The sequence below is a fragment of the Tigriopus californicus genome, chromosome 10 (assembly GCF_007210705.1).
Source record: "Tigriopus californicus strain San Diego chromosome 10, Tcal_SD_v2.1, whole genome shotgun sequence".
Classification (NCBI taxonomy): Eukaryota; Metazoa; Arthropoda; class Copepoda; order Harpacticoida; family Harpacticidae; genus Tigriopus; species Tigriopus californicus.
In genome coordinates, this window is record NC_081449.1 from 388,670 (window position 1) to 398,414 (window position 9,745).

The window sequence follows — 9,745 nt, forward strand, 5'->3', positions numbered from 1 at the left end:
GCTTCGAAGTGAAAAAAATCCCTCGGTCCGCGCTCCTTAGCGTCGTCGTCGTTGAGTTTGTCCCAGTGGACATCATTGATCACGAGCGCACACGCGCAAGGAAGGATGTGGATTGTGGATGGAGGAGACCTGTGAATAGTGCAAGTGGGATTCATCGATCCATGCACGGATGGATGGATGGACCCCAGAGTGGTTTTGAACGGCTGGGAAGAAAACCGAAAGCAGGCCGGTAAAACTTCAGGTCCTTTTTTCCCACATGTGTTGGCAGCTGCTAGCGCACACACACGGACGCGTATGGAGCACAAGCAGAGCTAGCTCACATGGAGGAAAGGAGACGAAGAAAAAGAAGATGATGAGGATCATGATGTCTGGTTAGTAGCATGTAGTACTCTACTATGCCTTCGTAACACATTCTTCGGTCGGCATTCAAGGTCACACGCGAGAAGGAGAAGAAGAGGGAGAAGGAGGAGAAGGAGTAGAAGGAGGCGAGAACCAAAAACGAGAGCGGTTCAAGTTAGTATCAGGCCGGCGGTTGGTTTGGTCGGAGACCAAGAGTTGCTTGGTAGCTGACTAAGCTGGTAGGCGAAGACTTCCTGATTTCCTGTTGCCACCAATCTTCAAGCTCGATGTCGCTCCAGCCTGTCCTGAGTGAAGAGATTCACGGAGTAGCTTGCCTGGTTGTTTGTACTAGGAGAATGGCTGGTTTTTTTAGTAAAAGCAGGCCTGTTTGAGAATCTGAAAGAAGGAGGCCTGCTTCCACCACGACGACGTACGGTACGTTTGGCACAACGGAGAACGGAGTAAGAGTACAGAAGTCAACAGATCGGGAGGACAAGCGCAAGGAGTTGCAGCAAGAGACAAAAAGAGCGAAAAGAGGGAGAGCGAGAGAGCGAGAGGGAGGGGGGAAGCGACAGGGCATCCACAAGGGACCATGAAAGTAACCTTCAAAACCTTTCCGTATGGTTGTCGTCTGGTTGGCAAATAATGCGGGCGGTGGCAACACACGCAGATCGAGGCACTCAAGCTCACACTCACTCGCCACTCAAGATGAATTTGAGTAGTAGCACATGTTGGTGGGTAGGTGGGTTGGTGGAGTTGTGGGTAAATTGCTTGGTTGGTCGGTCGGTGGGCCATTGCCAGCTGCCGTGACCTTAAAATTTTCTCATTACCTCCATGGATGAAGGCGCACTTCTGATCGGTTTGAAAACGGGAGGACGGCGGATGGCTGCCGTCAAAGAACGAACGAGTCGAAAAAGAACGAGGAATTACCAAGAACCTGGTCGGTTCGACAACGAGGACCACATCTACCACCACATCTAACATCACCCTCATCACCAGCTATGGATGGTGGTTGGACCTGTTCCTCTCGTTCTCCCAGGCGTGGATGTTGTATCTGTCAGGTTACTGTTCTTTCTTCTCCTTATGCAACATCCCAGGATATTGGCAACACCTTTTCTACCCCTACATCTGTACGTTCTTGAATTGCTCACACACAACTCACAACTTGTGTGTTCCTCTGTTTGAATCATTGGCTGATTGGAAGACCGTTGATGGAATGGCAGGGGGGGGGGGTTGGGAGGTTCCTGTTGTTTAGAGCATTCCTCCTAAATATATGTGTTTGTAAAAGGCGTGCTTGAGGGGGAGATTTTCAATTTCCTCATCCCCGTCATTCTAGACGACATAACTAACATTACCAGCCATCAAATCAAAGTGGATGTCCGTTGTAGATGCCGTCTAGCTGTTTCCCATCCCACCCTACGTTCGTTCTTACACACGTACCACATACGTACGTACGTACGTACACTCCCTACTTTGATACAATCCACACAGGAATGACAGTTGTGAATTGAACAAGGAAGCAAACCAAAAAACTACCATAGGTGGACCCCTTGATGGTAGTGGCCGAACCAAGATTCTTAGGGGGCTGGGCCCATGCTGTATGTAGTGCAAGGAAATCCTAGAGTGTGCAAATATACGAGTGTTTTCTGAAGATTGGGTCCTTCGAACAGTCTCTCTCTCTCTCTCTCTTCGGCTCTCTCTCTCTCTCTCTCTCTCTCTCTCCCTCTCTGTCTGTGTTCCTCCCCCCCTTTCGAGTTCTTAGGAGTGTTTCTCAAATCTCTTCCGCTATCTATCTCAAGTAGTAAATGGATATCGTTGACTTTAGGCAAGAATGCTTAATGATTTTCGAGACGAAACGCGGAAATGGAGAAGGGACACATTCAAAATCGAGGTTTATCCTTGATAGTCAGATTGTGCTAAACCTACTTACAGCAACAACTGAAGAGACATCTTTGGAGATAATAGTCAGAGGTGTTGTGGGCGGGTTCACTTCACTATTTCCATTACTCGGCTACCAAACTCATGGGACACAAAAGACACCAATTCACACGGTCAACTTTCTTGGCGCGGTTGGTGTCTAGAAAGTCCAAGCAAGCCTGGTCGTGGATCACTGGGTTGAAAGGATGAATGGCTGTTGTGTCAAGTTCACTCCTTGCTCTCCAACTGGCAACCTCTCGCTCATCTCGCTGATATCGGTGGGATTTGGTCCGTCACAAGTCTGATGATGAGGTCTCTCGAACCCCGACTCTCGCCAAGAGTAAACTTTAGACTCTTCTTTCGCTAAGGTGCAAGTCTAACAGTACATTCGTGTATGGGAGTGTGTGAGTCTGCATGTCCTAGTAGGCCTGACGAGGCACGCTAAGGAGATCTGATTGTTGTTCTTGCAGTTGCTGTTGTTGATGTTGTTGTTGTTGCTGCTGCTGTTACTACTACTGAGAATGATAGTCATGATCTCGTAGTCCTGGATGGCAAGAGTTAGTCTACGGTACTGAAGGGGAGGGTTCTTTTTCTCCGTAACCATTCCATACGATGGAGGTTCACATCCTGCTCCTATACCGATGTCACTCTTGAGGCATAATCGAGGTTTGTCAGAGGTGGGCGGAGATGGCAAACACCTATAATGTTATTTCATATGCTTATCAAAAATGTCGCTCAAGGTTTTGCGAGTACAACAAACTCTAGATTGATTTTCAAATCTTATGCATTCCACTGGTTTGATGAAAATAAACACTCCCACATGGAGAGTTTGCCTCCTACTTTTGACTTGTCAAGCAACTTAAACTAAGACTAGAAAATTATTAGTAAGAGTTTAATCCCAACATTTTGAAACATGCCATTAATGTAGTAGCTTTTGGCCAATCTGATTAAAAGGAACAAAAATAACTACCTTACAGAACCTACAAGCTAAGAGCCCTTTAACGTATTATGGATCCAAAAAGGCGGCCAACAACTTTCTGAATGAATCTTACCGCCCATAAGAGTATGAATTCTACTCGTTGGTTATGCTGTAAGGTATTATCCACTTTCATTTTCCTAACGTTACAACCTAAGAACACAAGCTATAGAATTCAACCTCCACCATGTTTCATTACACAAGTTTCATATACTGTGTGCTTAAGCTGAGGCTATAAAGAAATGCTGAATATGAAAAATTGAAAGCACCGTTAGAACAATTAGCTTAGTATCTTAGAATGCCCACCTATCTCAGTTTTTGCGGGGAAGCTACTTACTTCTTCAAGATGGCGAGAGGTACGACTAAGTTTTGGTATCAGCGTAAAGCCTGCCTGAGTCAGAAAGAGCCCTCCCATCCCTAATAGTCTCTTGCTAAATATTCGAGTAACACCAGAGGACATATTTCTGCTCTTTGAAAAAACAGGCATGAAGGGCCTACTCGACAACAAAGAAGATCTGTGAAGCCACTTTTTATTCAACCAGGGTACGAACCAGCGGCTCAATTCGGTAGGTTTCTTGTGGATCACTTGGGATGATCACAATGGAGTGCGAGGTAAACGGAACCCATCTGCCAGACCTATGATGTAATTGCCATTAAGGTTACGCAATTACAATTACTGTCAAAATAAATGCAATTAAGTTTCGAAGTAATTGCTATTATAATTGAATGTATTAGAGTACTAGATAACTTGTTATAATCCCAATTTCACCCGATGTGCTTGAAATATATGAGCTACAACATGTGTCGCAACCCTGCAACCGGATGCGAAGAAAGGAACAACTAGGAGCGAAAAACCGGTGGACGCTCCCAACCAAGGTAACACTTGTAAGCTGACAATTTGAAAATACAATTTCCTTATCCGATTGGCATTAAATCGCGTGAGGTCAACTCGACAACATTTACTGTGTAAGTTACTTCACGACATTATTTCAACTTCAATCCTGGAATACCTTGACATCCTTTAGCTAGGCTAACACAACATGCAACGTTATTTCAATCTTCCATTCAAAGATACTCGAAATGAATCTTTCCATTAGATCTAGATTTGGGTACACTACCCTGTTCTCCTGCAAATGATGAATTTTGCAAAACCTTTAAATTTCATCATTGAATCAGGTCCTTCTTAAATGGTAATTTGTATTGGACCATTATTTCCATCAATCCAAGGCCCACTCAACTCGTCTAGTTGGTACAATTAAAATCCACAAGGTGACAACGAATGAAATATACTGCCATTGATTAAAATCATTGCTGTCAATTAAAATCATTACATTTTTTTAACACGACATAATTGTTCACTACTTCTTGCGCTCTTCTGGTCATTTTTCCCAGTATTTACAAACACTAAACGCTTCATTGAGAACAAAAATGAACGGCAATGAAAACTACTTGGGAAGTGTCAACGACACAAGGGTTGGCCTGTGAGCTGTAACTCGCTTCTTTGTCGAATTTATGTGATAGAATTCGTGTTGTGTAACTGGACCAAAAGTAGGAACTTTTTGTAAGCCAACATATTGGGCTCTATTTTTGTACTGGGTCGAGTTGCCCTGGGTCAAGTTGTCCGTTGCGTGGAGTTGCCCTGGGTCGAGTTGCCCTGGGTCGAGTTGCCCTGGGTCGAGTTGCCCTGGGTCGAGTTGCCCTGGGTCGAGTTGCCCTGGGTCGAGTTGCCCTGGGTCGAGTTGCCCTGGGTCGAGTTGCCCTGGGTCGAGTTGCCCTGGGTCGAGTTGCCCTGGGTCGAGTTGCCCTGGGTCGAGTTGCCCTGGGTCGAGTTGCCCTGGGTCGAGTTGCCCTGGGTCGAGTTGCCCTGGGTCGAGTTGCCCTGGGTCGAGTTGCCCTGGGTCGAGTTGCCCTGGGTCGAGTTGCCCTGGGTCGAGTTGCCCTGGGTCGAGTTGCCCTGGGTCGAGTTGCCCTGGGTCGAGTTGCCCTGGGTCGAGTTGCCCTGGGTCGAGTTGCCCTGGGTCGAGTTGCCCTGGGTCGAGTTGCCCTGGGTCGAGTTGCCCTGGGTCGAGTTGCCCTGGGTCGAGTTGCCCTGGGTCGAGTTGCCCTGGGTCGAGTTGCCCTGGGTCGAGTTGCCCTGGGTCGAGTTGCCCTGGGTCGAGTTGCCCTGGGTCGAGTTGCCCTGGGTCGAGTTGCCCTGGGTCGAGTTGCCCTGGGTCGAGTTGCCCTGGGTCGAGTTGCCCTGGGTCGAGTTGCCCTGGGTCGAGTTGCCCTGGGTCGAGTTGCCCTGGGTCGAGTTGCCCTGGGTCGAGTTGCCCTGGGTCGAGTTGCCCTGGGTCGAGTTGCCCTGGGTCGAGTTGCCCTGGGTCGAGTTGCCCTGGGTCGAGTTGCCCTGGGTCGAGTTGCCCTGGGTCGAGTTGCCCTGGGTCGAGTTGCCCTGGGTCGAGTTGCCCTGGGTCGAGTTGCCCTGGGTCGAGTTGCCCTGGGTCGAGTTGCCCTGGGTCGAGTTGCCCTGGGTCGAGTTGCCCTGGGTCGAGTTGCCCTGGGTCGAGTTGCCCTGGGTCGAGTTGCCCTGGGTCGAGTTGCCCTGGGTCGAGTTGCCCTGGGTCGAGTTGCCCTGGGTCGAGTTGCCCTGGGTCGAGTTGCCCTGGGTCGAGTTGCCCTGGGTCGAGTTGCCCTGGGTCGAGTTGCCCTGGGTCGAGTTGCCCTGGGTCGAGTTGCCCTGGGTCGAGTTGCCCTGGGTCGAGTTGCCCTGGGTCGAGTTGCCCTGGGTCGAGTTGCCCTGGGTCGAGTTGCCCTGGGTCGAGTTGCCCTGGGTCGAGTTGCCCTGGGTCGAGTTGCCCTGGGTCGAGTTGCCCTGGGTCGAGTTGCCCTGGGTCGAGTTGCCCTGGGTCGAGTTGCCCTGGGTCGAGTTGCCCTGGGTCGAGTTGCCCTGGGTCGAGTTGCCCTGGGTCGAGTTGCCCTGGGTCGAGTTGCCCTGGGTCGAGTTGCCCTGGGTCGAGTTGCCCTGGGTCGAGTTGCCCTGGGTCGAGTTGCCCTGGGTCGAGTTGCCCTGGGTCGAGTTGCCCTGGGTCGAGTTGCCCTGGGTCGAGTTGCCTTGGGTTAAGTTGCCCTGGGTCGAGTTGCCCTGGGTCGAGTTGCCCTGGGTCGAGTTGCCCTGGGTCGAGTTGCCCTGGGTCGAGTTGGCCACTGGGTCTCTTCTGAGTCTAACTGCAACTAAGGGATAAGTTGCTCTGATTCAAAAGGTCTGAGAATATAAGAGTGCATTTTTCCAACGAGAAACAGAAATGCTGGAAAAATGAACCATCTCAATGTTTCAGAGTTATCAAAGCGATATGTTACATTAGTAAAATATTTCTGACGACTTTTGACAATTTTAGATCACTTCTTAAACACTTAGACACAGATCAAATTGGTCACAACAACACGAATATAATTGTACGTGGAGATGTTTAATCTAATTTGTGATCCCTTTTCATCTCTAATAATTGGTATGAAACTTTTTGTCGACAGTCAAGTCCAAACACAAGAAACCAGCTTAGCTCTATAACAGGTTTCAGGTCGTTGATGACGACTGAAAATGGGTATAGGTTGTTTTGCACCGTCTTGTAGTTCATATGACAGATGATAGTTGTCGCAAAATTATATGTAACATTTCACTCCACCAAATCCGAGGTAGTGGTTTTAAAATATATGGCGTATCCTAGAACCAAATATCCGAAAAACATACAATAAAAACATAATAGACAAACTAAAAGCAGAAGAACTTGCAAATAAGTTGCTCAGGGGTAAAGACAATAAAGCACGGATACTTTTTCATTACATTTATTTGATAAATACTGAATGTTGAGTCCTTAAAGCTCTTACAAAAACTAATTCCATTGGCAAAACAAGTCTTTGGAAATTGGTTTGTCTATTTTGCATTTTCCTTGTCAATTCAATATAGACGAAAATAAGTTACATGAAGTGCTTATCCCATGACTTCACTTCCTAGACTTGCCATTTCAACTTCACATGTAACAAAATCGACACGTTTGGTATTTTTTTAGCGGAAGCACCACAAAATTCAGACTTGTCCCAAACAGGCATTTGATGTAGATAATTATTTCTTATATAATAGCTGAGTCTAGTCATAAGGTTTTCGGCGCATTTAGTTCTAGGCGTATTCACATTCTCACTTGGTTTTCAGTATGCACTAGACTTGCTAAACTTTATTATTCTTTGACACTGTCAGAAAAAGCAAATCAATAAGACCAAAGACATGTTTCTTAGCCCCCTTACGCTGTTCGAAATATGGTTTAGGTTCTGCACTTCAGAGGGCGCTTTGTGAATCAGCCTCTACCAAATGAAGGGTCGATTGGGCCGATTCCTTCGCGTTTGTGACGTTTTTAGCAAATTCTTGCGAAACCTTATGTTTAATTATGACCTGGGTCACATATTGTTCGGAAACGAATTTACTTTCATGGCACGTCAAGAGTAGTTAATTTAGATTTAGCAATGAGCTCTGCGTCTTCCCGGGTTGTTTTGGCTGTCCATAGATAACTTGTTATGTTGCGTACGGAAACACAAGCCCATGTAACTATCATTTGTGATTAAGATCTCCTGTTTTCCTTTTTTCATAATTTTGACGTATGAAATATATCAGTAATATTCCTACAAATGTAATTAATTACAATTACAGTTGATTTAAGTAATTGATTCCAACAAAACTGGCAATCATTGGTCGTACCATTTTGTTTATAGATTTTTGTTCAAGAAGGCAATGCTGCCAAGTCTCAGGGCTCCAAACATGTCAGATTAGGCCACATGGAAACCAAAATACACAAAAACATGCAAAAAAGAGTAACATATTGCATCTCATATTTGCTATTTCTATGCTCCAGAGGATAAAGTAGCAATCAGCAGACAATCTGAAAATATGTAAGTCTGGATGGACAAAGCAGTTTTGAAGTTTTTTTCCAAAACGAGTCAAATTTCAAGAAGATGATTTTCGAAATAATTCCATCGAAATTTTTAGATAAGTAAAAATCAGTTTATTAGTCAAGATTGTCGTTTAATCGAACAAATACGGCATTATAATTTAATTAACTTGAATTGAAATGTACTGAGCACTCCTTCAACAACAAACTGACATTTGGACAGTTTAACCGAGATATTTAGAAATTTGTTTTTAGAAGAAATTTCCTTCAAATTGCAGAGAAAGATCAGCAAAAGGAGCTAGTGCAACCAAACAGTTTTAGAGGTAGCGCGAACAAGGCAAAAACCTTCTCCTTAGGTGTTGTGGTGGCGAGTCCGGCAAAAGTCGAACTCGCACGAGTCGTTTGATATTTTGACTTCCTGCCGGATTCGCACAGTCCAGACTCGAGTCTTTTACTGGAGAGTCAGGTCTAGCAAAAAGAACCGTCTTGCGAAATTTTAGGAAAATATGAATATTTTAATTTTTCACGAGTTCTTTTTTCGAGTCCGGCCAATTTCTCCAAGATTAACACTTTCTGGCAGAATAGTCAGAATTTGCTGGAAAATATGCCACATCTGTAAATCATGATAAAAAAATCGAAGCCAAACCTATATTTAGTTTTTGGCGACCTTGCTCCTGCTCGCCTCATGCTCTCGCTACTTCAACTCATTGTGATATATATAGCTAGGAACTCTAAGAAATAAAACCAGTCTAGTCAATTACCATCTACCGACTCAATATGCTGGCTGACCAAACGAGGTCTGCTACAAGTTATATCTTTGCTCACAATATCCCTCCTGTAGACAGACAATAACATAATCCGATGATTTAGTAGAGATTAGAGAAAAATAATTTCAGCATGTAATAGATCTCAGGGAAAAATTGCAGTTCCATCAAGTATGTCAGAAAAAGGGAAACTCTAATTGTCCATTAGGCAACATATTACTTTAAGGCTTTAAAAACCTCGCTGGTAGACTCCCAGAACATGCCAGACTAGAACAGCATGCCAAATTTCATTTTTATCATGCCAGAGGTATCCTAAATTTGCCAGATGTCCACTTTTTTGACATGCAAATATGCCACCTGGCAACACTGGCTCAAATGCTCTGAATAGGGCTGTGAGGTTATAGTTAAGCAAACTCTAGCGGCCAAAAAAGGAAACAGCGTTAGTAAGGAATAATCATGACTGTTTTGCGTCATTCAAAACTTTTGAGATAATGTGAAGAGAGATAGAAACAAAAGTGAGTGCATGTCAAATGAATGATCAGGAGTATGTGAGATAGCGAAATAAGAGTGACGAGTAAACACTTTGTTAGTTTTTAACTCAAATATCTAGTCATTTTGGGGCAATTTTAAGCATTCAGGTGTTTTTGGATCAAATATCCCCCCAAAATACAGTTTTGGTTTCAAATGATCCTAAAATTGGACATTTTTCTGTTAAAGTTATGCACCAAAGAACATTAATGATGCATCCTGGTATACTTATTGCTAATGAACTTGAACTATATCGATGGTCTTTAATTTAGAATTGCATTTTTTATTTTTTTATTCTTTATTTT